Source organism: Triturus cristatus, chromosome 9, assembly GCF_964204655.1.
Source record: "Triturus cristatus chromosome 9, aTriCri1.1, whole genome shotgun sequence".
NCBI lineage: Eukaryota > Metazoa > Chordata > Amphibia > Caudata > Salamandridae > Triturus > Triturus cristatus.
The window spans coordinates 1,013,091,508-1,013,117,314 of NC_140592.1; positions in this window are offsets into that span (position 1 = coordinate 1,013,091,508).

The window sequence follows — 25,807 nt, forward strand, 5'->3', positions numbered from 1 at the left end:
GCAGCAGTCTTCGGGATATTATCATTTTGCCATACAGGGTCTAACAACTTACAAATGCCTTTAGCACTGATATGAGCTGGCCCGTGTGCCATGGTGACTACGGGAAGAACATATGCATCTGGTAGCATCCATCTCTGTTTCCCTGACTTATCAGTCCAACACCCCTCCTCATCCAAATGTGCTGTGCTTTCCTGCCATATTGCTAATTGTTGCCTCACTCTATATCTCCTTAACATTCTCCAGCGTATCCTCAAACATGGTGACCTCGGGCACCCACCTGTATTGCCTTGCCCACTTGCGTAATCTAAACTTACGCACATCACTCCAACACTCCTCTGGAGGTAAAATGAGCTTTATTAGTATCGTAGACAAGGGCAATAAGTCACTGAAGCTAGTAAGTTCTTAGGCACCAAATTGAAACAATGAATACACCACACTATATATATATATAAATATGAGATCTTGAATATAGATATATAAACAGTTAATGTACAAAGCACCTCACCAGATGCGTCTGCACCGGATTCTTCAACATCCCTGGCCAAGCACCGAAAACACCAAGTCGGGAACCCTGTAGAGACTGGGGCACAGGAAGTAATCTCTCCGGGCACCAAAGTCGTCCCGCGAGTGTGTCCACTCCAAGACTGAGTTCCTGAACTCCACCCCACGGGCACTGCTTTTTATAGTTAAATCAACACGTTCGAGAACCCTCTGGCAGGCTTTCTCGCCCATCTATCCATCATAGGTGCTGGCCGCATCTCTGCGTCAGATCCACCCATACAGACCTGGCCAGATTCTGTTTGGGTGCGCCGAGGCAAAAGACATTCTTTTCCCTGTGTCCGACCTTGGAGAATCCTTGCACAGCGCATCCTCCCTCTGTCCTAGAGATAAGCATAGAATGCACAAAAACAAGCTCAAGGTACAAAATAACCTCACGAGGTATGTCTTGCACCAGCTCGTACTGGTTTACGTGAAAAACATGTTTATGTTACTGCTGAAGTGTAACTACAGGTCAAAGCAGCACAAAATGGAGATGCAATGCAACAAAATGAAAGACCAGAGCATCACATGGAATCGAGGTCAATATGCAGTTTAGCACGTGTAACGTGTAAAATGGCAAATGCAGTACACCACCTAGCAGGACCTGCTACAAACATCCTTTTCATCTTTCTTCGAGCTGTCTCCTTAGCTGTCTGGTCTGCAAAGGCATTCCCCTTACCCACATCATCAGTAATTTTCTTGTGGGCGCTGCACTTTACTATCGCTAATTTCTTGGGGAGTGTCAAAGCCGACAAAAGCCTATTCATAAGGGGGCCATGCAGGATCTTCATCCCATGGGAAGTGAGAAACCCTCTCTCTGTCCAGAGCTGTCCAAAATTATGGGCGACTCCGAAGGCATACTGACTGTCAGTATAAATATTGACAGCCAGTCCCTCACTCAACTCACAGGCTTGAATAAGGGCAACAAGCTTTGCAGCTTGGGCCAACTGATAGGGAACTTGTGACGTCTCAACTACCATGTACAGTGTGGTGATTGCGTATGCGGCTGCTGTAGTGCCATCTGGTAACTTAAAACAAGAGCCATCGACATATAGTTCCCCTTGGGTGTCAGATAAGGGAACATTATTCAGGTCTACCCGTCCTTTCGTTTCTTCCTCCATCCAGAAGATACAATCATGTATGTCAATTTCCTCACTCTCAGAAGGGAGTGGTAATAACGTGGCTGGGTTCAGAGTGGCACATCTTTTAATCGTGACATATGGTGCAAAGAGAGTTAGCTCATAACCGGTCAGACGTGCACTGGTGAGGTGCTGTGTCTTGGTCTTATTTAAAAGAGTATCCACAGCATGGGGCACCATGACTGTGATGTCAGTATCAAGTACAAGCCCAGCCGATTGCCTTATGGAGACGGTCACAGACACAACCGCTCTTAGCTTGGGCGGGCTCTTGCGACAGGGTCAAGAAGAGCAGAAAAGTGAGCACACTGCCTTTGCTTACCTCAAAAGGCCTGTGTCGAAGCAGAAAGTGCACAGCCAGCCATCTCATGTACCTACAGCACGAACAGCTTCGCATAGTCAGGCATGCCAAGCACAGGAGCAGAGCAAAGCGCAACTTTTAACTGCTCAAAAGACCGCTGACATTCAGGCGTCCTAAGCAAGGGCTCATGCACATCTTTAGCGGTTAGTGCAAGCAGGAATTTTGTTAATAACGAGTAGTTAGGGATCCATTGAAAATAGGAAGTAATGACAATAAAAGCGTGCACATCCCTCTGAGTTTTAGGGATAGGCATTTTAACAATTGTACTGATGCGCTCAGGGGTCAATCTCCTACCCTCCTTCGATAGTAGGTGACCTAAATAGGTGACCTCCTGTCGACAATATAAAATTGTGAAAGGGACACTTTATGTACGTGGTATGCCAAATGCAATAACAATTTAACTGTACTGTCTTTGCAACCCTTTTCAGTGTCAGAAGTGATGAGAAGGTCATCTACATATTGGAGCAATACATTACCTGAAGGAAGCGCAAGGGAGTCCAGTTAATCTGTTAAAGCTTGACTATATATACTAGGACTTTCAGTATAGCCCTGAGGAGCTCGACAGAATCTAAAGCTTCTGCTAGCCAGTGTAAAACTGAACAAGTATCTGCTATCTGGATGGATCGGAATACTGAAGAATGCATTTTTTAGATCAATGAAAGAAAAGAATTTAGTAGTGGAAGGAATCATCGTCAAAAGAGCAGTAATGTCAGGGACCATCGGGAACTGAGGAACTATTATTTAATTAATTTCGCGCAAGTCAATCACAAAACGATAAACATCTGGATGATCATCAGAGGAGCCTGAAGGTGCCCTCTTAAGAATGGGAAGAATATGGCTATTACACACATTCGCAGTCGTCTCTTCGACAACTCCTGACTTAATCAAGTCCTGTATAATTTGCAGCAAGGCTCACTCCCCTGCTTGCGTTATCTTGTACTGAGGAATACGAGGCAAAATGGCATTGTCTTTGATTTTGATTGAAACTGGGGGTATCTGCAATAGTCCTACGTTCGTGTCACCTGTTGCCCACAACGTGGGCGGCACGTCCTTAAATTCAACAGGGAGGAGTGCATTTTTGTACAGACACTGTTTAGTGCTGACCACATTCGGGCCCATTGTCATGTAAACGCCTTCCTGGGAACAATAAATGGTAGCATGCAACTTCTTTAATAAATCTAAGCCCATCAGATTTTCTACACAATTAGATGTCAACTAAAATAGTGAATCCACAGTAAAAGGACCTATAGTAATTGTAAGAGGTTTGGAAATGGGGCTCACAACCGGTACACCAGAAAATCCTCCCGAAACATTATAATGGCCAGACAGAGCTGCCCCGGGGATCAGTAAACAAGAAATAGAGCTATTCATTGCACCTGTATCTATCAAAAATTCCTTAGATCAGCCATGCAAATCTGCAGTAGCGTAAGGACTGCGCTGATCTACAGGTATCTGAACTGGACCCTCACCCTGTCCCTGGCTGTCCTAGCTGTGAGACATCCTTGTCACCTCATCTATGTCATAGTCATCGTGATAATACTGTCTGCCCCTATTGTGAAGTAGTTACTATCTGGACGATCCTGTGAGGCTGTGGTATGCTGAGCTCTGTCCTTTCCACTTGCTCAATGACCCCGTCCACGAGAACCTCGTCCTGTAGGGTCCGCGACTTTCTGCAACAACACCGGACACTCGCTACGCCAATGTGCCTCCTCTTTACAATACGCACACTGATTCTGCCCTATAGGCGTAGTATTCTGGCAAGTACGCGGAAGCTGCCGGTCCGAACCACCGCGTCCTCTACCATTTCCCCTAGAAGCCTGCTGCAACAACACCTTCGTCTTTAAGTCTTTATGCTTTTTCTCCGTCTTCTCCTTGTCCTCATTTTCCCTATGCTCATAATACTGTGCCAGGTTCAAAATGACAGAGGGGGAAGACGTGGATCAAGTACTTTCAGAAGCCTACAGCAGAGTCGTGATCTCTTGAAGTAAATTCGACACAAATCTATTAAACAATGGGACACCTCCATCAACAGACAAATCCTGCCCACTGTAGTCCAGAAATACACCTTCAAACCGAGTGAAAAAATCTGACACACTCTCTTCTTTCTTCTGATGACAAGCTGAGGGCTTGTCCCAATCTACCTTTCTTGGCGGAATGAGAGAAAGCATATAAGCAATAATACAGCCAGGCAAGGCAAGTATCTACGCTCTAGGCTTCTCACTAGGCTTTCTCTCCTGATCTCAGGCTTTTATTTGATCCCAGGTACTCCTCAATTCTGCAACATGATCTTGCGTGTGTGCTTTTCTCCAAATATCAACCAGAACCAACAAGCCAAAGAGCATTTCAATATCCACAAGAGTCATGTCCGTCAAGGATGCATCCTCAGTCAATTCTTTATAATATGCTGTCGGATTTTTCCTAGGGTAAGGCAACTGAGTCTTAAGGGATAAAACTTCACTTCTTTTCCATGGAGTGTAAACCCACATTTCTTGAAACCGGGCCTCTACCCATGGTCTAGTCACAACGTTATGCTTATCCCGTAGCTCTGGTATTTCAGGTTGGTATATGGGATAGACTTCCCTCATCAGAAACTGGGATACTGTCTTTGGCTGTTCTCAAGCAGCCTACTCCGATAAGCGACCAACGTCGCGACATTACTAAAAACTTCACCAGGTGCCATATTAGCAGTATATACATGATCCCTAATGTCATAAATAATCTGGGGTGCTACATCATTGAACCACTGTTCCAACAGTCCAATCAAAGTAGCCGACATGTGCTTAAGGGCATGCTGCTGCACTGTAAATGGGGTTACGAGCCCACTGGCCGGCCTGATTGGCTACCACCCTTTTCTCTTCATCTCCCACATCCGATCGTATCAATCTCTGCCCCAATCGCTCCCTGGGTGCCACCCAGTCTCCGCCCCCTAGTCCATGTACAGGTGTTCAACTACTCAATAATGTCGGGGATAGAAGAACAGGGTGGGAGTAGCAACAGAAGTAACAGGCACCAACGCCACTGCCGCCTGCACCGTAGGTGTGAGGGCTGGCGAGAGAGATGCCGAAACAATAGGCGTAGCAAGGAGACTGGCAGTCGTAGCCGCAGAAGGCGAAGTCAAAGAAAGGGCAGGAGGCGCTGTGGCCGAAACAGCTTGATCAATAGCAGAAGAAACAGAAGCAGCAGAGACAGGAGGAACATATGACTTAAGCTGTGGCATGACAGGTTATATTTTCTGCGGGGTTTAGGGAGGTGGAGGTCGAGCATCTAAAAATTCCTCCACAAATGTGTCATTTTCTTCTCTTTTTTTTTTTTTAAATTTTTTTTATTTGTAAACAGGCTGGCAAGAAAAGCATACATTAACACATGCATTTGTAGACATAGAAAAAAATATATATTTCATGAATTATGGCATTCTTTCAGCACAGGACTGAGATACAGAGCTATGAGGACGGGGAAGGAAGAGAAAAAAAAAATTTTTAAAAAAGGGGAGGAAGGGAAAATGATTAACAGTGCTAAACAGATGACAGGAGCCACGTCATTCCATAAAAGTTCCCCAATTCTTTTCGTGTTTGCTCAAAGAACGTATCCCTCTTAAATTTGCTAATGCTAGCTCCATCGAGTGAATCTCAATTACCAATGCCCACCAATCCCATACCGTAGGTGGATCAGAACAGGTCCAAGCTCTGGCCAAGGTTAATTTAGCACAGGACATAAGGATTGAGGCCAGGGCAGCCTGTGAGAAGGAAATGGGATAGATATCTAACAAAACCGAGGCAGCAGTGAATGATGGTAGCTGAATAAGCTTGACTTTTAGGACCTTCTGGATGTCCCCCCAAAAGGCCTCAAGAGTGGGACAGGAGAACAACATATGTACCAGATCAGCGGCCTCTGCAGAGCATTTAGGGCATTTTGTGCGATCGCTATAAGAATTATTAGAAGACCATTTAGAGATTATTTCGGGCGTATAGTATAACATACAACTCGTTCTGAACTGTTGGAGCCTTAAACTAAATGATCGAACCTGCTTATTAATATTTGACAGGGAACACTCTATCTCTCTCGAAGTGATATTTGAGCCTAGTAACCTACCCCACTTATCAGCCAATTTAGAACAATCGTTTGATTTAAAACTAGTTAGGAGGCTGTAGGTGTCACTTATTACTGATTTATTTTTTACAGAGTATAGGCAGGTCCATATATCGTTATCTGAGACCTCCAGAAGTTGTTTTTGTTGATCAAATAATCGTGCATCTGTAAATGTTTGTACCTCATAGTTTCGGGAAGATCATATAACAATTTCAGAGTGTTAAAGTCTAAGAACCCATGTGTGCCATATAGATCCCCTAAGACACTAATACCCATCCTAGACCAGCTGTGAGCGATGTTGTTGTTAAAAATTCCCGGAAGACCCGGGTTGCCCCACAGCGGCAACTTTGAATGGAAAAAAGTAGTTTTGCAGTGGATTAATATGTTGCCCCAGATCTTTATTAAGTCTCTAGCAGTCTTAAATTTGACTCTTTTAAAGTAGTTAGGATCGTTAGCTCGTAGCAAAAACATGTTTGAGTCGTGTTTTAACATAAAGGTGTGAAAGAAAAGTGCTCCTCCTCTGTTTAGTAAAGAACGAATACGCAAAACAAAAGCAGACCAAAAATACAACTTAAAATCAGGAAAATTAAGCCCTCCCGTATTCGTATTATTTTTCAGAAGATTCAGCGACCTTCTCGCTTTTTATAGCCCCAAATAAATCTACTGAATGCACCATCTAGTTGTTTAAAAAACATATTATTTAAAGCCAATGGAATGGAACGAAATAGGTACACAAATTTAGGCAATATCATCATCTTTGTCATTTTCTTCTCGAGCAACATAAAACTTTTCACATTGTAATCGAAATCTTCTATCAGCACACTCTATTCCTTTTTCTATTTTCTCTCTATCATGCGCTTCAGCTTTCTGAGTCAATGTCTGCATTCTTCCCTTTCGGGCCTCTTTCTCTGCTTTCATTCATCTGCTTAGCCTCCTTTTGCCATGTTCTGAGGGAATCAAACATTGACTGCCTACTCCTTTTTGCAAACAATTTCTCCTGCAGAAAATTAATTTTCTGAACATGAAAAGAGCCTATCAACGGCAACTGCAACTCAGCATTGTCCCTCGTATATTTGTGCCATAACGTACTAAAGATAATAGGGCCAAGCCATGTTTTACGTACATATCGAAATTTTGAGTGCCTTCTGGAGGCACTGTCTGACTTTCTTCCAGTCGAGCAACAGCAGAACAACAACGACAGCCCGAACAGAACACAGCATTTTTCAAAAGAAAACAAGTTCACTATTTATGCCTAGCAGATATTTGCAAATATCTTTATCAAAGTCTGTTCTGAAATCTCATCAAATACAAATCAAAAATGGTACCATGTTCATAAAGAACTGAAACAAATTCAAGTGCTTGTCCAAAGACGGTCCTCAGACCCTGCCAAATACAAATCAAAATGGCGCCATACCCACAAAGAATGAAAGCAAACTCACCAGGTGCACACAGGTCAAACGAGTTTATTCTCCACTGCCGACTCTTTGGACCAAACGGTCAGATCCAAGGGTTTCGCCACTCATTGGACGAGGCACCACCCGGTCAGACTGACAGGGCAGCTGTAAGTACCAGACTCTCTTGTGCAGGGATCCCCGGTCCACCCATCCGACCCGACGTGGCCCTGACCTCCTCACCCGTCTGCGGGCAAGGATGGGTCACCCGATGGAGACCCTGTTCGGGCGCCAAATGAAGGAACTGACCCACTTAGGGTCACCCAGGTCACTCATGACCACCTCTCAGCCTTCCACACAAATGAAGAGTTGGTCAGACAGTAGAGAATGCAAACCAAAGGTATTTATTATAGGTACACTCGAGTGGAGTCCGGTCTGACCAGCCTCCTTAGATTGCTGCAGAGAGACTGACTTCAGCAAGCATAGCAACACCTGAAATACAGTTCAGAATCGATAATGATACGTCCTCACTGGAAATTTCCAGTTTGTAGATGGTGAACAAAGGAGGTACAGAAGGATGGGTCTAGGTCCTGAGTCTGGGTTCTAGCTATCTCAACATCAAGGTCACTCTGCCTGCGCCCGCCGCTCGATGGGTGGGAGCAGGCCTATCTACAAGGATAGGTATGCACTAGCAAAAACAGTGTATTCATTAGCACAGCAAAACTCAGCCTTGAAGAAACAAAAAAAACTATTGGAGCTGCTCTCAGCTGAAGTAGACAGAAAGTGAGACAGAAGTTAGTTTCGATCATAGCTCAAAATGGCGGCTCAACTTAAAATGGTGCCGTGAATGCTAACTTTACATAGAGCAATATGCAAGCAAAATGAATGCATAACATTTACAGTTCAACAGTGGCCTCAAGTGGTTCTATTGAAATGTGTTATACCTCTCTCTACCTATTACATCTAACCTTTTAGCTGCAAGCTGTGCTGTTCTAATCACCAAACAAGGAAGCCGTCTGCAGGTCTCACTGTGAAGAGTCTGAGGAAGAAAAGGAATATCGGGCCAATGGAATAGTCCTGGAACTGTATTGTAGATATTGTATGGGTGGATGAGAAGCAAGAGCAGGAGGGGTAACTCTCCTTTGGAGTGGATTTGGTATAATCGCAGACGGCCTCACTGAATGTGAGCCTCAGGCAGAGGAAGGTGGGGGTTGCATACAACCTAAGAGGTAGCATCCTATCACTTCTAGCATAGGCATAGGAAAGTAAGCAGCATCTAGATACAGAACCAAACAAGTATAGAAAGTAAAAGGTGTCGTTATCTCAGGTGTGTTCCTCATAGAGCACAATAGGCAATCAGTCATTCATCCTCCTACCTCCATCCCGTCACATTTCCTGTCTTTCAGGGGGGAGCGTGATTTGTCTCTGTCTTGTGAAAGTGCCTTCATTACCTTGTTTAGTCCCACTTTATCACATTTTCTGTGGGCTACCAGCTGTGGCTTATTGCATTGTTCCAAGTGCCTGCCATGGAGGTCCCCTCCTCCTGCCGTCAGAGACTTTGCTTCCAGTGTGTATGTGTTTCATTCCAACTCCATTGGTGATATGACCTCCGAGTCTGGGAAGTCAGAGAGTTCCTCCAGTTCTTAGAATTTCGACGATCTGCCATTAATGGTTATGAGAATTACCTTTAGGTCCAGGAGGCCAAATTTCATCTTATGGTGTCAAAGTTGTGGCCTCAGGGCTAGGAATTTCCTGGGTTTTATCACTTTGTTGTGGAAGTAGTCCACAGGGATATGGATCTGATGCTCCACATGGATAATGGCACCCCACAGTTCTTGGCCACTTGCAGGATTATTCTCACCTAATAATGTCATAGACGACACACTACAATTGCCCTAGTTTGGAATGAAGCTCGAGCATAGCGAGGGCGCAGTCTGTGTGCTTGCTGTATTTCTACCGCGGCACAAACCTGAGTGTTCAAAAGTTTCGGCAATATAGATTGTAGGAAGATGTCTACTTTGTCCTCTTCACGCCCTTCGTACAGGCAGATATTGTTCTGTCTGTAGCAGTCTTCCAGGTCCATAACTTTATGTTTGAGTCACCAGATTTCTGACCCCCAGTTTAGTTGTGTGTTCACCTGTCCCGCTAAGTTCTCCAGTCTGTGATCCACCTCATCCAACCCCTGATGTATGGAGGCAAATTTAGATCACGTAGAGCATGTTTCTGCAGAGAGCCCTGCCATTGTGGTGTCAAAACTAGTCCTTTTTGTTCCCAATGCTGTGATTTCTGCAAGAATTGTGTCCAGTCCCATGTTTGCCATTTCGCTCTGCTCCCGCAACTGCCTTGGAGAAGTGCAGCTGCCTCGAGGGTTTTGAGGCTCTTGTTTAAGGCACGTGGCTGTCTGTGGCCACTAAGGGAGTTCTGCACAGTGTCCCGGATGTAGTGAAACAGAGAACTCTATGTGGCAGGCCAGGTGTGTATTTGGACTGATCTGATGTTGCGGCTCAGGTCACCTATCTTGCATCTGCTATGTTAATCCTAGCGGGAGCATTGTTCCCTTCTCTACATGTGACTCCCAAGCAGTGAGGGTGAGAGGCCATTGGCCAAGCGGGTCAGGCGAGTCATAACTTTGCTCTTAGGTCTCTGGCCTCTACTGCCCCAACTAAATTTCAGACCTGCTGCTCTCCCGTTCGGTGCGGCGTAGTGTCCAGTCCTGCTTCGGGCCCTCATCATGTTCTGAACAAAGCAGGTATTGTTCCCAGGCATTCCCTTGTGCTGCAATGGGCGGCTGCTGAAATGAACTTGAGCAGGGTCAGCTGGGATGGGCTGCTTTGTGAGCCTGGCTCAAAGCTGCCAGGGCAGCACTGACATGATCCCAGCCCACCCCCTCACCCCCAGTGCAGTACATAGGTGAGCAGATTGTATGGCTGCAGGGATCGGGCGGGGGCTACATTCTTGTTAACTGGCCTCCGGTACAAATTTTTCCCATGAGCACTGGGCCCAAGGCGATGTGTAAATCCTTCAGGGCACGCCACATTCACCTCTGGCATATCGCTGCCCTGGTCTCACCCCTGCCCATGCAGGCTGTGTGACTGCTCCCAGGTATCTTGTCACTGGTAGGGGGGCAGCTTTTCCATCTCGCAGCCCACGAGGGCAGTTGTGGTTGGCAGTCGCAGTCTGCTGATTCGAGGGAAGGCCACAGTACTTGGTTGCGTTGAGTGGCCAGCAAGTGTTAACGGTCCTTAAAATAGGCAGCCAGGGAGGTATCGTCTTCCCCTTTACTCGGACCACCTCATTTACAGGAGAATCCCCCAGTGGTTGGTGTGTGTGCCCCAGCAGCCTCCTGAATCAATGGAGGTCTCTTACTGAATGATAATTTTCCTCCGTGGCTAGCTCCACCTTTGTGTGTTTGATATACTGTCTTAAGTGGCAATGGTATGGCCGGGCGTGGGTCCCTAGCTTTATTTTATCCCCCTTCACAACCAACGAAGGAGGCTAAGAGAATACATAGGATGGATCCAAAACAAGTGGTTAGTTTCTATTTGACTATAGTAAGGAGTTCCAAACTAATGACCAGCTCTTTGTAGGGTACGTAGACAATAGGAAGGATAAAGCCACACAGAATGGACCTTTTTTTTCATGAACATCTCTTTATTGATGATTTAGTGGTACAGAGACAACAAATAAAGCCATAGTACCTTGAATGCAGCAAGGCCACAGTATTCCAGACTATTACGCTAACAAAATCCACCAAAGACAATGAAATCAGTTGTATACTTCACCCATAGTAGTAAGGCAGCCAGGGATTATAGGAAAAGCGGGGAATAGCAATGCAGTGTATTTAGAACCCGCGCCCCACTCCAACAACTTAACAGAGATAGAAAGAAGAACCAAAAACATGCTCGAAGGAGAAGCGTGTCATTCTAGGCTGGAAACAGTCATCCATTACAATCCTACGTCCCTAGAGGGCCCAAAGAGTGGGACAAGGGAGTGGAGGAGAAGGTGGCCATGGATTTAGACTAGGAGTGGAAGCTCACTCAAAGAGCTGGAGTGCTTTAAGTTTATTTGGCGTAAGGCAGGAGTATTCCAAACAGGAATATTATTGTAGAAGGGGTTGACAAATATGGGTGAACTTCCCCTTTGTGTGAGTTATTTCATTAGAAAGCAATTCCATAGCTAGGACTTGCCACAGGCGTGTGAACCACTGAGCTTTCGGGGTAACAGTAGGTTGTTTCCAATGTAGGGCTATCAGTTGCTTTGCAGCCCCCAACATGGGGGTGATTAAGTGCCATTCAGCATGTCATGGCCTGTAAGTGTTGGGGTCGGATACCAAGAAGGACTATCGGATAGGATTCTGGGATCAGGAAGCCTATAGTCTCCCTAATGTGACTGGGGATTTCTTTGCAGAAGGTGGCAATGCTTGGGCATGACCACCATATGTGTAGAAAGTCTCCTGGCGCTGATGTACAGCTCCAGCAAAGTGGAGAAGTTGAGTCCATAGGATGCCACACCAAAGGTGCCCCCATTGTTTTTAAGCTACGTTTTTGCCAATGTCTGCGTGCCATTGTGATAGGTAGGGATGTGTGCGGGTAGCCGTAGAGTGTTGAAGGACCTTGCAGGTATGCAAGATGAGCCTGCTGGTCCATCATATGACTGAATCAGGGTTTCAAAAGCTGTCAGTACGCAGGTGGCCCCCTGTGTATTGGATGGGGAGAAATCCCAGTGGAGCAGCTGATAATATTGTAGCCTAGTGGACTCTGGAAGACAGAACTCCTGTCAATATTGGTCAACTGACTTGAGGGAATCCCTCTCAGAATGATCCCTAAGGGTGCGACAGTCACCCTCCCTCTAATGATTGTATCAGTGGGGCTGCAGAGCGAGAGTAAAGTTTGGGTTGCCCGCCAGGAGAGTGTTAGGAAAAGGGAAAGTGGTAAGTCCTCATTTCACTGCAACTTCGTCCCATATTTAGGACCGTTTTAGTAAGGATAGCATTGTAGGCGCTTCGTGGTCTTGCTTGTCCTGGGAGCCATGCTAGGTCCCAGAGGGAGCGACAGGCCATGGCACGGTCCATATGAAACCAATGCTTATGGCTTTCTCGTACCACCCACTCGGAGACGAAGTGGAGGTGTGCATCCCAATAATTTATTAAAGGAGGTTAGGGCACGCCAGCTCTCCCCTATCCTGAGGGAGCATCAGCACCAAGTTGGAGAAGCGAGGGCGTCCTCCCCCCAAATAAAAGAGCGAATGTCCCATTGGAGGCACAGGATCTCCTCTTGTGGGATCGGTGTAGGTAAACATTGGAAGAGGTAGAGTATTTTTGGCAGACTAGACATCTTTACTGAATTTAAACACCACAGCCATGAAACCTGGAGAGGTTTCCAACTGCTGAAGTCCTCTAAGACAGATTTACGGTGTTCTGGCCAGTTGGCCAGTGTCCAGGTAGCAAAGGTTTGAGTAAGCCAGAGGCCCATGTATCGAATGGATTGAGGGGCCCATTGGAAGGGTGTAAGGGATTGGGGCACCAGGAGGTCCTCTGGGGGATAGTTAAGTTCAGGACTTGGGACTTGGACAGGTTGATCTTGAAGCATGAGACTTCCTCATTGGTCTGGAGAGTGCGCATGAGCGCCGGAAGAGACTTCTCTAGCTGGGTGAGAATCAGAAGAAGGTCATCAGCAAACAGGGTGATCTTATGGAAGCGTCCCCGAAAGTGTATCCCAGCTATATCTTCCATTTGCCATATGATGACCCCCAAGGGCTCGACCGCTAGGGCAAAAAGATGGGTCAAGAAGAAGCAGCCCTGTCTGCTGCCCCTCCGTAGGTGGAAAGCTTGGGACAGGCTTCCATTGATCGAAAGTCTCACAGTCGGGGAGGTGTAGGGGGCCATATTTCTGTCAATCATTGCAGGACCCAGCCTTATTCTCTGGAGCACAGCCTTTAAGAAAGGCCAGCTAACCCTGTCAGAAGCCGTCGCTGCGTCAAGCGAGAGAAGGCACGCTGGAACAGCGTGGTGGTGAGATTTCTCCACTAGGTTGGCCAAACGACAGAAATTGTCCACCCCATGTCTATTGTGGATTAAGCCAACTTGGTCAGGGTCTATAAGACCCAAGAGATAGAGCTCCAGCCATTTAGCCAAAACATTAGCATACAGTGTTGCATCAGTGTTTAGAAGTGCTGTAGGGCGGTAAGAGGCACAGAGCGAGGGGTCTTTGCCCGGTTCTGGATCAGTTAGAACTCAACCTCGGACATGGTGGGGGTGAGCCCTGAAGCAGCTGTGAAGGTGTTGAATAGGACCAGCAGATGTTCTTGCAATTGCAAGTGGAATTTACGATAAAAGGCTACAGGGGGAAATAATGAGAAATTCCTAGTGTCAGAGTGGCAGTATTCCCATGCATCTATCAGGCTCAGATCTACTATATCGCGCTTAAGGGCTGCCGACATGCTCCAGTTCCCTGAAAGGAGGCAGCGCTGCGATCTAGAGAGGAGTCCACATTAAGTCCCCTTCCAGCACCTTATCTCCAACCTTCAGGGACAGTTTGTCCTAAAGCAAGGTCCTAAGGAAAGCATCTTGTCCCTGACTGGGGGAGCATCCATTCAGAAGAGTGAGAGGACGCGTACCACACTGCGCAGTAAGTTTCAAGAAGCGGCCCTCCTCATCCAGGACCATCCGCAGTATTTTGGAGCAGAAAGAGGTCTTGCAGAAAATCGCAACTCCTGCTGTCTTAGTGGACTCATAGGCCCAGTGGTAAATGGGATAGACGGAATGTACCACGTGCAGAGTGTCCTGCTGGAGGAGGTGTGTTTCTTGTAAGAAAATCACGTCAGCATTCTGTTGGAGGAGACACCGCCACACCTGTTTCCTTTTGTTGGGCGCATGGATTCATCGCACATTGAGTGTGAGGTTAGAATGCGCTGGGGACTGTGGTCATTGGTGAAAATTAAAAAATGAGGCAGAGTACCCATCTTGAGAAAGCAGCCTGTGGTAAGCAAGGGAGTGGAAGGGAGAGAACGCGTGGGGCAGTGAGTGATAGTTGGGCCAGACTCGGCCCTCCCGAGTGCTGTGGGGGGACAAGTAGGAGGGATGGAATGGCTGGGGGGAATCGCAGCCCCATCCGGCCACCATCTGGGACAAAAGGTGTGTTAAGTAGAGGGAAAAGAAAGGGGGAGTGTCCCCATGGTGTCATACAACCTAGATAGAGAGATGAGCATGTTAAGTCAAACAACAACGACATACCAACCGGGCGAAAACAGTAGATCCAGAAGGGAAAGGGGCCAGCGCATGGCAATGCCCCAAAATTCTACAAATTGGTCTCCTTTTCAACATAGAAGTGCACCCGTGTGTGGATGTAGGGAGGGGAATCAGGGCATCCCGGCTTGCCTGCAACTATATGCACCCTGTTCAGCATTGGAGGCGAGGCTTCCAGGTCTCCTCGGATAGCATGCAGCAGGTCTGCTGTAAATGGCATGATATCGGGCCCTTGATACCTTTCAAAATGCCCCTAATGTGGATATTATTCCTCCAACTGTGATTTTCAATGTCTTTGCGCTTTGGTTGGAGGTCGATTCGCCATCCTGCGCCAGAGGTCCTCCAGATCTTCCCTCTGGCGAATCTAATGTTTGTTCCATGTCGTTGACTCTCTCGCCAATCCCATCAACATCGCTTTTGATTTTGTGAATGCAGGATTTGAATTCCGGCTTAAGAGAGCTGATCTTCACTTGCAGTCCATGTAGGTTTGGGTGAGAGGTGCTGATGCAGCGGCCACTGCAGGAGGCTCCACGCCAGCGGTGGAGGTATCCGTGGTCTGCAAAATCACTGTTTGCCACTGGGAGGTGACAGAGATGTCTTTACCAGCAGCTCCAGATGTAACTCGAGTAGATCTGCCATGGGGCATGGCAGGGTGCCAGCAGCGAGTCAGGGGGGTCTCCTACACAGCTGGCCAAGAACTCCAGCCATTTTGCCCTCACATGGTGGGCCACTACGGACAAAGAAGGAGAAGCAAGAGACTATGAGCAGTTAGCGAAGGGTGATGAGGTATGTCCCCGGGGAATGGTAGGCATGGATGCCGGGCGTGCTGTTACGAGGCTGTGAACATAGGCCAAAGATATGGCACAGAAGCTCCTCCGGTAGTACCGCCCAGAGGTCCCCGGGTCACGGCTCCAGTCTCACCCCTCAAGGGGACAGGGGACACAGGCCCTAAGCAGGTAGCACCAAGAAGGGGGCAATCCTACTGATTTACCCCGTGGCTGTAGTACTTAAAGTCCCCAGCCCCACTGGCTCTATAGTTCTGAGGAAGTCTTAGGCTCGTTGCAGGAAACGGCGTAGATCTCAACCTTTAGGGGTGTCTTCACACCCCAGCTAGGTATACAGGGATGTTGAGAGGTGCTTTCCTTCTGGAGCTCAGGACTCAGTTGTTGCCTCTGGGCCCCATGGAACAGTTCCTCAATCACAGGCTGGCATGTCGTACACCGGGCCTGGCGGGGAACGCGGTCGTCAGCATGGGCACCTCCGGGGAGACGAGAGTCTGCCATTCCACTGTAAGGGGGACCGACCATTGGCCCTAGGCCACCGCAGGGTTATTGCAGGTGGGCCGGGTGGGATAGTTCTCTCCACAGCCACAGAATCTAGGCTCAGTCACAGGGCCCCTCCAGCTCGATCTCAGCATGTGGGGTACCAGGACAGCTTTCAAACATTTGGTGGGGGTAGCAGCCAAAGTTCACTTAGGGGGCCGCAGTCACTCAGTCCTCTTTGAGCCCCAGCCCTCCACGCTTCTTCCCCACAAGGCACGGGGCTCTGACTTAGGCCTTCTGCAGGTCACGGCTCTAGGGCTCAGTCTTCAGTGCACAGCTCCGTGCAGGCACTGGGGGGAGGGCGACAACACGCACAGCAATTCCCAGGCCCTCCACTCTCTGGGGGCCCAGTGGGCTCCACTCCAAAGGCACAAAGCCCACAATAGGCTGAACAGGTGCCGCCACACCAAGACCAGGCCCCACTCACTGCAACATCGCCTCTAAAGGCCGTCAGGATTCGGACACGCCGGTATTTTCAGGTGTCACCTCCCATCAGGCATGCTGTTGGGTGGAGCAGGGTGCAGTGCTGGAACTTCAACCAGGCAGGGCCCCCACCATGATTCTCTGGGCGGCCTGCCCCAAAGTTGATATGCCGCTGATCTCCGGCTCTGTCCCCTTCTCGTCGCCCAGATGTCCAGGAGATGCTGGGCGCTCAGAGCCTCTGTCCCCCCTGGCTTTGGTGCATACACCGGGCGCCAAACCTTCAAGAACTGCTGACTCTATGGGCCCGGATCAACAGGGTCCTGAGGCCCAGGCAAGATGGCGGTGGTGGCATCTCTGCTCGCAGCCTTCAATAGGGATGCGGCTCACAACGTCGGAGCAGGTCCCCCACTATCAAGATTGTCCCCCAAGGCCACAGGGGTCTTCAGGCTTTCAGTTTGTCGCTGGATTGGTGTAATATAGGCACTGGTGCTGTGGAATGCAACAGGAAAGACCTTAAGGGTCCGGAGCTCCAGGGGAACACATCCGATGCCATTTTGAGTCAGGCCACTGAAGAACCTAGACCTTATGGGTCTGGCGGCGCAGGGTACGCCTTAATCTCCTGAGTTCACCTGCTTTGTCAAACAGAGACACGGGACACTCCGTTAGGCGTAGAAGATAAGGTTTATTAGCTGCAGCTCAGTACAGTTGTCCCAGAAGTACACTCGGTATGTTCTTAGGAGACTGCCACTTTACTTCGTAGCGCACAATCTTTTATAACACACATATTCACAAAGAACACTCCCAATGCATACAGGGTTAACCAATGAGAAGAACGTGAAAACAAGATATTAAGTAACTCAAATAAGCCTCTCTTCCAACTGTGTTTGTCACCCTTCCCCACAAGTTAATCAGTGGTAGTGTTTATAAGTCGACTTGCAGGTGGCAGGGCACATTTGTATGCCCCGGAGGACAGTTGTGAAATGAGAGAATACGAGTAAAGAATAGCGAAGGCCAGAGGATAAGATAAAGTCAGGAAAGAATGGTGCGAACCAACAGATAGTTGAAACAGGGATCAGTCAAACCAGACGAGGATTAGTGGAGTCGGTCAGACCCTGACACCAGCTATTAACAGAGGCAGGAGGTTATTTGACACGTTGCAGTAGGATGAAGGAAAACAACACCTCGTTCCCGCACTGCCTGAGTGAGGGCAACACAAAATGGCAGAAAGACACAAGATGGTGGCTAAATACAAAAACTGAATTACCTCACCACGCCCCCTGAAAAGGACCTTTTCGAGGTGGATTATTTCATGCACCAAATTGTGCTGTGCCCTCACACACAAAGAACTACCGGAAGACATCAGGGCTCATTCCAGAAGAGCCAGGTCTTCTACCTCAGGAATGGCCAAGTGAGTTCCTGTGGCCGAAATCTGTAGAGCGGCAAATGAGTTTCCCTTCATACTCTTGCTAAGCACTTCTGCTTAGATTCAGAAGTACAATAGGATGGGCATTTCGCATGTTCTGTCCTACAGGACTTCCTTGTCAGACCATCCCTTTCAGTCCCCCCTCCAAGTAGAGAACTGCTTGGTAATCTGTTGTAAAGGTTGGAATCGGCAGGTAGAGGTATCCTTCAGAAGAAAAAGTTACTTACCTCCAGTTGTGATCTTCTGTCTTAAGATTTTCCACTAATCCCAGCCCCTTCCCCATCTTGAAGGATGGCTATAGGCCATGTCCATAAGATCCTAATACAATTGCTGGATTGTGTCCTTGATGTCCTTCTCCAACTTTCGCCTCTTAGGTGTACAAAAAATGGGTGGGAATCTGGCATTAGGCTGGCGGGATAGGCGTTTAGGACTCCAGGAATGACACAAGGACATTGCTTCTGGTGCCAATATGGAGCCAGCTCTGTCTACCAACATAGAAGACCTACGAAACGTTTCTGAATCCAGTGTAGCGTCTGGGATGTTCAAACGGTGAGGAATCTGTAAGTAGACAGAGTATCCACCAGAAAGATTTGTAACAAAGATAAGTAACTTTTTATTCTGCCATGTTCCCTGTTTGTGTTTGTTAGTCTGGCTTCCTGCTCAGATATCTGCCTTATTAGCAGGTAAGAAATACCACAATTCCTGGCCCCTCCATTTCTCACCAAAATGCCTTCTTCTGATGGGAACTCCCTTTCCACCCATTTAGAGTCACTCTACTGAAAGCGGGAGCCTCCGCCTTTTCTCCAGGCACCTGCTGTTGATGTGACTTCTTGTTCTCTTGCTGTGTACCTTTGCACGCCTCCTTACAGGCTCATTAAGGAATTCGTGAAAGCTTTTTTAGGTATTTTTCTCCAAAAACAAAGCTGTCGCCAACTTGGGAACTAAATACCGTTTTACCAGTGTTAATGAGACTATTCTCCCGACCAATTCATAGAGCTTTTCAACACCTTTCAGGGAAAACTGGATTCTTACTGGTGATAACCAGTGCTTCACTTCTAAAACAAAATGTAAATAAGCAGTAAGTGTCAGGGCCCAACATATTTCTCAGAAGGCCACCACAGCTTGCACCCCCATTTTGGCCCCCCTTCCTAACAGCGCTGCGAAGGGCCTGTATCATGCTACCTACCAACTTTTTGAATTTCTCATATGTGACAATTCAGACCATTCCAGATCAGCCAAAGCTGAAGGAATGACTTTAATGCGCTAGTAATATTATTTTGTAATGTATTTTAAATTGTTAAACATTCCGCTGATGTCATCTGTGGAAAAAGACCATGCCACCATGTGGTTGACTGTCAGAATTATGTGCTGGTGTTTAGAAATTAGTGGTGGTGCCGCCGAGCACCGGCACAAATTAAGCCCTAGCAATAACATCAGCTACAAGAGTAAATGAAGTGCAAACTCTATATTAAAATGGGACATGTTTGTGCCTCTCCGGTGACAAGGTGTAGTATATGCTTTACAGTCTAGTCTTTTAAGAATGTAGTTGTGTATGTATTCTAAGTCATTGTTTGAATGCGAGTGTTCGCTTTCAAGGCAGTTGTTTCCCTGACCTGCTTGGAAGAGTCCGCTCTCATCCTGCTCCATACTTGATTAAAGTTTTCAAGACTTACCTGCTGTGTCCGCAGCTTTCGCTTACCACATTTTGGCGACAATCCTTATTGGTCACTGGGCGTGCGATCTTGCTCCAGTTGACGCGCTGTTGGTGAGTCTGCATGGCTGATGCGATGAGAGCGGACAGCGGTGACGCAAACTAAAGGTTTGCCTCTCCATTTCCCGTGCACAAAGCTTTGTGAGGGCAAGCTGCTTTTGGAGGAAGGAAAGAGGTTCCTGCGATGACGTGCTGTCCACAGCGGTTGCCGTGAGTGACGTCAATGTCATTGTCATCATCGATTCAGTCAAGCCAGTGTGTAAGTAGTCTCCAGGCAACGAAGACTCCGTTTCTCTAGCAGCTGTCACCTAGCAACCTCATTGGTGAGTAAACAGCGCCGCACTGATGCACTTCGCAGTTGCTTGTTCCATCAGTTTCTTGGCAACGCGAAACGTCAACACGCTAAACCTACGTGAAGCATCCTCATGCACTACATTTACGTGCCAACGTTGTCAGCCATTTTATGCTGCCTGATGATTATCACGTAGCATAGCAACGAGTTCATGGAAGGTGTCTTTGTCAGTTGCATGACACGCTAAGGTTTACAGTGATTTCCTCTGTTATATACACACCCGTCGTATATCGTACTTTGACATTCCTCTCCCTTGACATATCGATCATAATTTTAAAGGTACCTTTAGCATTTTTATGTAATCTTTAAGGTTGCAACGTTGCTATCCATGCTAATACCCATTACTGTTTGAAGGTTGTCTTAACATAATTAACTACTCTGGTGCATTTATCTAGTTCGCTTCACGGCTCTTACTACTGATTATACTATGGCTTCTGCACAAATTTCTGTCATTCTACCACCTAATTTCTTAGCACAAGCTGGTCCTCCTAGCATTCAGTGGGAGGATTGGATTCTCATGTTTGAGAATTACTTGGATGCTCTAGGCAGTCAAGAGTTCTCTGCCAAAAGAAAGAAAGCTCTTTTACTAAGTGCACTAGGCAAATAAGGCCAACGAGTTTTTCGGTATTTACCTCAAGCATTACAAGCCAACGGTCAAGTCATGCATGATGAGTATAAAGAGGCGATTTGCAGATTGGAAGCCAGGTATGCAAAAGAGGAAAATCTCGTAATTAACAGGTATAAATTCTACACACAGCATAAAAAACAAGGGGAGTCAATAGAGGAATTTATTTCAAGACTTAGGGAACTGTCCATTAAATGTAAATTTGGTGTTATGACCGATGAATTAATAAAAGAGAAGCCTCAGCCATGATATTTCTGAGGTTTCTGTTCACGATCTTCGAGTGCAGAGATGATGACTTAAGTGCCATAGCCGTAATTAAAAACAAAGGGATACTGTTTAAGAAACTCTTCACTTCTAAGACTGCTGGCGTCAAAACTTGCAATAGGTGTGGGAGTGGTGCACGGTGCACACACCTCAGATTCAAAATATTGTTTTGCTGCCAAGCAAGAATGTTTGAAGTGTGGACGAGTGGGTCATTATGCCAGGGTTTGTAGAAGCAAATTTCGTTCTACAGTAGCTTACGTGCAGGGAGTTGAAAAGGTGGATGACTCTGATGGGGACAAAATGTTGGTGGTTGGTTCTGTGGATGTCTCTATGGACGATGACAGAAGGAAGAATAGGCCTAAGGCTACGTTTTCTATTGATGGATGCGATGTGTGTTTAATGGTTGATACTGGGTCAAAATTCACCAAAATTGCAAATTGCCTGTTCAAAGAACTGTGGTGTAACAAACAACTTTTCCCGAAAGATATTTCCCCAGGTGGTTATGAGGGCGAATCAATCGATATTTTGGGGTACTTTGATGTTCACATCATTTTTTCAAGCAGGAAAATTCTGGGTAAAGTATATGTGGCGGAGTATGGTCCAGCCATCCTTGGGTGGGTGCACCAATATGATTTGCAAATTATTGTTAATCCAAGGGCTCCCATGCAAGTTATGGTCATTAATGATGAGAGTTTGGAGTGTATTCTTAAGGGAGCAGAAACTGTTTTTAAGGACGAGCTTGGTCAGCTCAAAGGTTATGCACATCGCACTTTGTTAAAAAAGATGCAGCACCTGTACAGCATAAGGTCAGACATGTTCCCATTGTTGTGAAGGAGGAGGTCAAGAATCTCATCAAGGAAATACTTAATGCGGGAGTGATTGAGTCAGTGGAAGTCTCTCTCTGGATTTCTCCTGTAGTGATTACTAAGAAAGTTGATGGCAGATTGAGATTCTGCGTGGATTTGAGATCGTTGAATCAGTGTGTTGTAGCCGACACATTTCCCCTTCCTAACATCACTGAATTAGTGTCCACCCTTAAGGATGCTAAAGTATTTTCCAAACTCGATCTCAAAAGTGCGTATCATCAGATTAATTTGCACAAGGACTCGAGACATCTCACAGCATTCATCACCCCAGAAGGTACATTTCAATTTAAGCGATTGCCTTTTGAGTTTAATTCAGCCGCTAGTGTTTTCCAACGCATGGTTACTGATATTTTTTAAGGAGTAGACAACACAACTTACTTCTAAAATGATATTTTAATATACGGTAAATCTTTAGAGGAACACAATGCCATTCTCAAAATTGTTCTAGAAAGATTGTCCAAGGCAGGTCTCACACTTCGCAAAGACAAATGCAAATTCCTTGTAGAACAGATAGTCTAACCAGGATATTCAAATCAGTGCTTCTGGTGTCAAACCAAAGAAAAGTCTTTGTAGTGCTATAGACTTAGCCCCGCCTCCCTTGGACAAGGATCAACTAAGATCATTTATGGGCTTAATAGAATACTATTCTAAGTTTGTAAAGAATTTTTCTGACAAAACTACTTGTTTGAGGGGGTTGCCAAAAAAAGGGGTGAGTTTTGTGTGGAATGTACAACACCAAGAATGTTTCAACAATATTAAGAAAGAGATTTGTGAAGCTTATGTTTTAACTCCTTTTGATGTGAACTGTAAGTCAATCCTTACAGTGGATGCCAGTGCCACTGGGTTAGGGGCAATGTTATCTCAGCGTAGAGCAGGGTCTGAAAGAACAGTAGCTTTTGCCTCCAGGACATTGACCAATGCTGAACAGAATTACTCTGTCATCGAGAGGGAGGCACTTGCAGCATCATGGGGTGTGGAATACTTTCGTACCTATCTATGGGATACAACGTTTTTACCTAGAACCGACCACAAACCTTTGATCAAGATTCTTTGTCCCGTTGGTACTGGCAAAGGGTCTGCAAGGTTGGCGAAGTTGGCATCTAAACTGCAAGAATTTCAATATCAGGTAGAATACATTCAAGGGTGGAGGAATGTCCACGCTGACTGCCTGTCCAGGATGTCTGTTGATTGGGAGTTGGTTGTAGACCCTGCAATTACAGAAGGTGAGGAAGGACATTGCTGTAGCCTCGGTTGAAGATGCAGTTTTTGTGGGTGAGGGTGTGTTTGATGAAGTTGATTGGAAACGTGAAATGGTGAATGACCACACCCTACGTGAGGTGATCAATTTATTGAAGTCTGGTCCCAAGAGAGAGATTTGTGTCCAGGTTTCGGTTTGTCCTTACATCAAAATTCTGGATGAGTTGTCTTTGTGTGGTGATGGAGTGTTGATGAGGAGTGAAAAGTTTGTTCCTCCTTATGGCATTAGGGGGAAGTTATTAGCTTTGGCTCATGAAAGACACCTTGGTCAAACTTTAACTCAACTAGCAATTGTGGCTCCAATGGCGAATCTTCCTTTGTTTCCTCATCTCTAGGGTTCCTAGCCTGCAGAGTGTGTCTTAGTTGCAAGTATTTAAGTATTTGAGAGGTGGCCTTCTCATATTCCACCTCAAATGTGTAAACGGGACCATCCCATTGGCGTCTCACATATCTGCCAGGGCGCAGAGTTCAATGAAGTCCTATATATTGAACCATGGTAAGTTCAGAATGGGGTAAAGCGGTGTACCCACCCACAGCAGGGTCCATAGTGTCATATGTCATTCCCACTCCATCTTTGGTGTCAATTTATGCCAGATAGAGATCACTGCTCAGCGGTATCCGTCCCCCATATAACACATACATTTAATCCCTTTGTCCCAGCACCTCCCAGTCCATACGGAATGCAGGATCTGTCAGGGGGTATAGGCCCATTCGTTGACAATCTGCACCTGCGCTGCCTCATAGTACTTTCAGACATTCTAGAGTGCCATACCCCCCACCCCCCAAAAAAAGACTGACCTCCGCAATGTAGACATTGCAATACATGGCTGGCTATCCAGCCAAAGGGGGGACCACAGCAGCACGTCCATAGCATAAAAAAGGCATTTGGGAGTGCAAAGGGACTGTTCTGCAATATTGTAGGGGAACCTTGGTAATACAATCATCTTAAACAGCCTCTCCCTCCCCAGAAGCGAGAGCGGTAGGGCCTACAGTGTTTTATGTCCCGCAACAGGGGGTCTACATTGTCCTTGTGATGCATGCCACCCTCTTTTTAGACCAGTGGTGGCTGGCAGGGAATGGGGGTGGCGGGGGTTTGAAGAAACCTTTTCACGACTGCCGTTTCTCCTCCATTGTTGCTTCTCTTCCTGGTTAATCCAGGAGGCGCAGAGGCTCCCCTAAGCCAATCACAATGCTGCTCAGGGACTGAGAGGCTATGCATGTTCTCCATCCAGGCTGTGCATTATAGCCCTGAGGATAACATGCTAAGTGAGCATGACTTTTTGGCCGGACCAAAACGGCCGGCCAAACCGTCATGCGCACTTAGCATGTTCTCCTCTACTCCAGCTGTGACACCAGCCCTGCCCTAACCCAGCCCCCAGCTATGAAAAATAAAGTGTTAATAACTATGGTATTATCATTTTATTTTTATTTTTCCACTGCTCTGAGAGCAGTGTGGTGATGCTCCTCTGCCTTAGCGGAGAAGCCGTCCCTACTGGAGACCCAGATATTTGAAATGTTGAGGTTCCACTCTCAATGGCAAGGGTAGGCAGTCGTCACCACATACAGCCCAGAAATATGGGGAACTAGAGGCTACGGGATCTCTAGGGTGAGCTGGCCTCCAATTTACTGTGTACACACAATTTTATCTACCCGAGAAATATAGTCAATTACGTTATGTTACAGTGTCCGTGGTAGCACTACTGGATAGGAGTGCTGGGCATATCAATACATCTAATGGGCTGTCCTCACACACCACCAGGTGTCATGCTTCATCATAGGACTGCCCTCGCTCTCTAAAAACACGGTTTGATAGAGAGCGGACCTACATCTGAAGACAGGGAGGCATTTCAAATGTTTAGGGGGGCCCGCGTGAGTAGTGAGTTTAAAAATCAATGTAGTATCCCAAATTACATTTATTCATTGGACACATTACTTGGTATTAAAATCTGAGATGTTGGGATTAGGGGAACTATTACCCCATCACCGCTGTTTCCGTAGTCCACATGTTTCTGCCTTTGGCTCTACTGAGTCTGCGGTATTCTCGAGGACGAACAAATGGGCTCCTTATGTGGCAATGTTGTACTAGGAATTGCCTCGCTGTTAGGGTGACCTATGTATACCTCTGACCTAACGTTTGGTTTATAGATACCTGTGGATACATAAAGGGTTGTTTAAGATGCCTTAATTATAAGGAGGACATAAGTAATGTTATATATCTAATGCTTATGCAGCATTGCATGTTCGTTTTATATTGTGAAACTGCTAATGTGAGGTAATAGTAAAAGCATTTCTTTACTTAATTGTGAGACCAGCTCTCAACCTTACCCCAATGTAGGGTCTTCAATGCCCCACGGAAGAAGGGTTCTAGGGACCCCAGTAGTCACAGTCTAAGAAAAATAATTATTTTTGGAGTATTTGTTTTACAAAAGCATAAGTTAGATCCTCACACACTTATTAGCGGTCAGCAATAGTCAGTAAAGCACTCTCGTTTATCACTCATACTCTTACCGCCTCAAGGTGCGTTCATCGCCGTCCATCTATGTGTGTCCACTCCTTCCTGATGATGTCCAAATGGAAGGCCTGGTGCATTTTTAACTGTGTTCTATCCTCGTGGGAGGAACGAGATGCGTTGCACCTGCAGACCGTTTGGTTAGCGCAGGTGTGTCTATTCATGATCCGGTGTCAGATGTGCCGCCTGCCTAGAGGACACGTGATGACCTGGAGTCTTCAGCCGGCGTTGTGCATTGGTTCCGGCAGCTTTTCTATGTGGACGCCAATACAGTTGTTTTTAGTATTGCGGGGGCTGT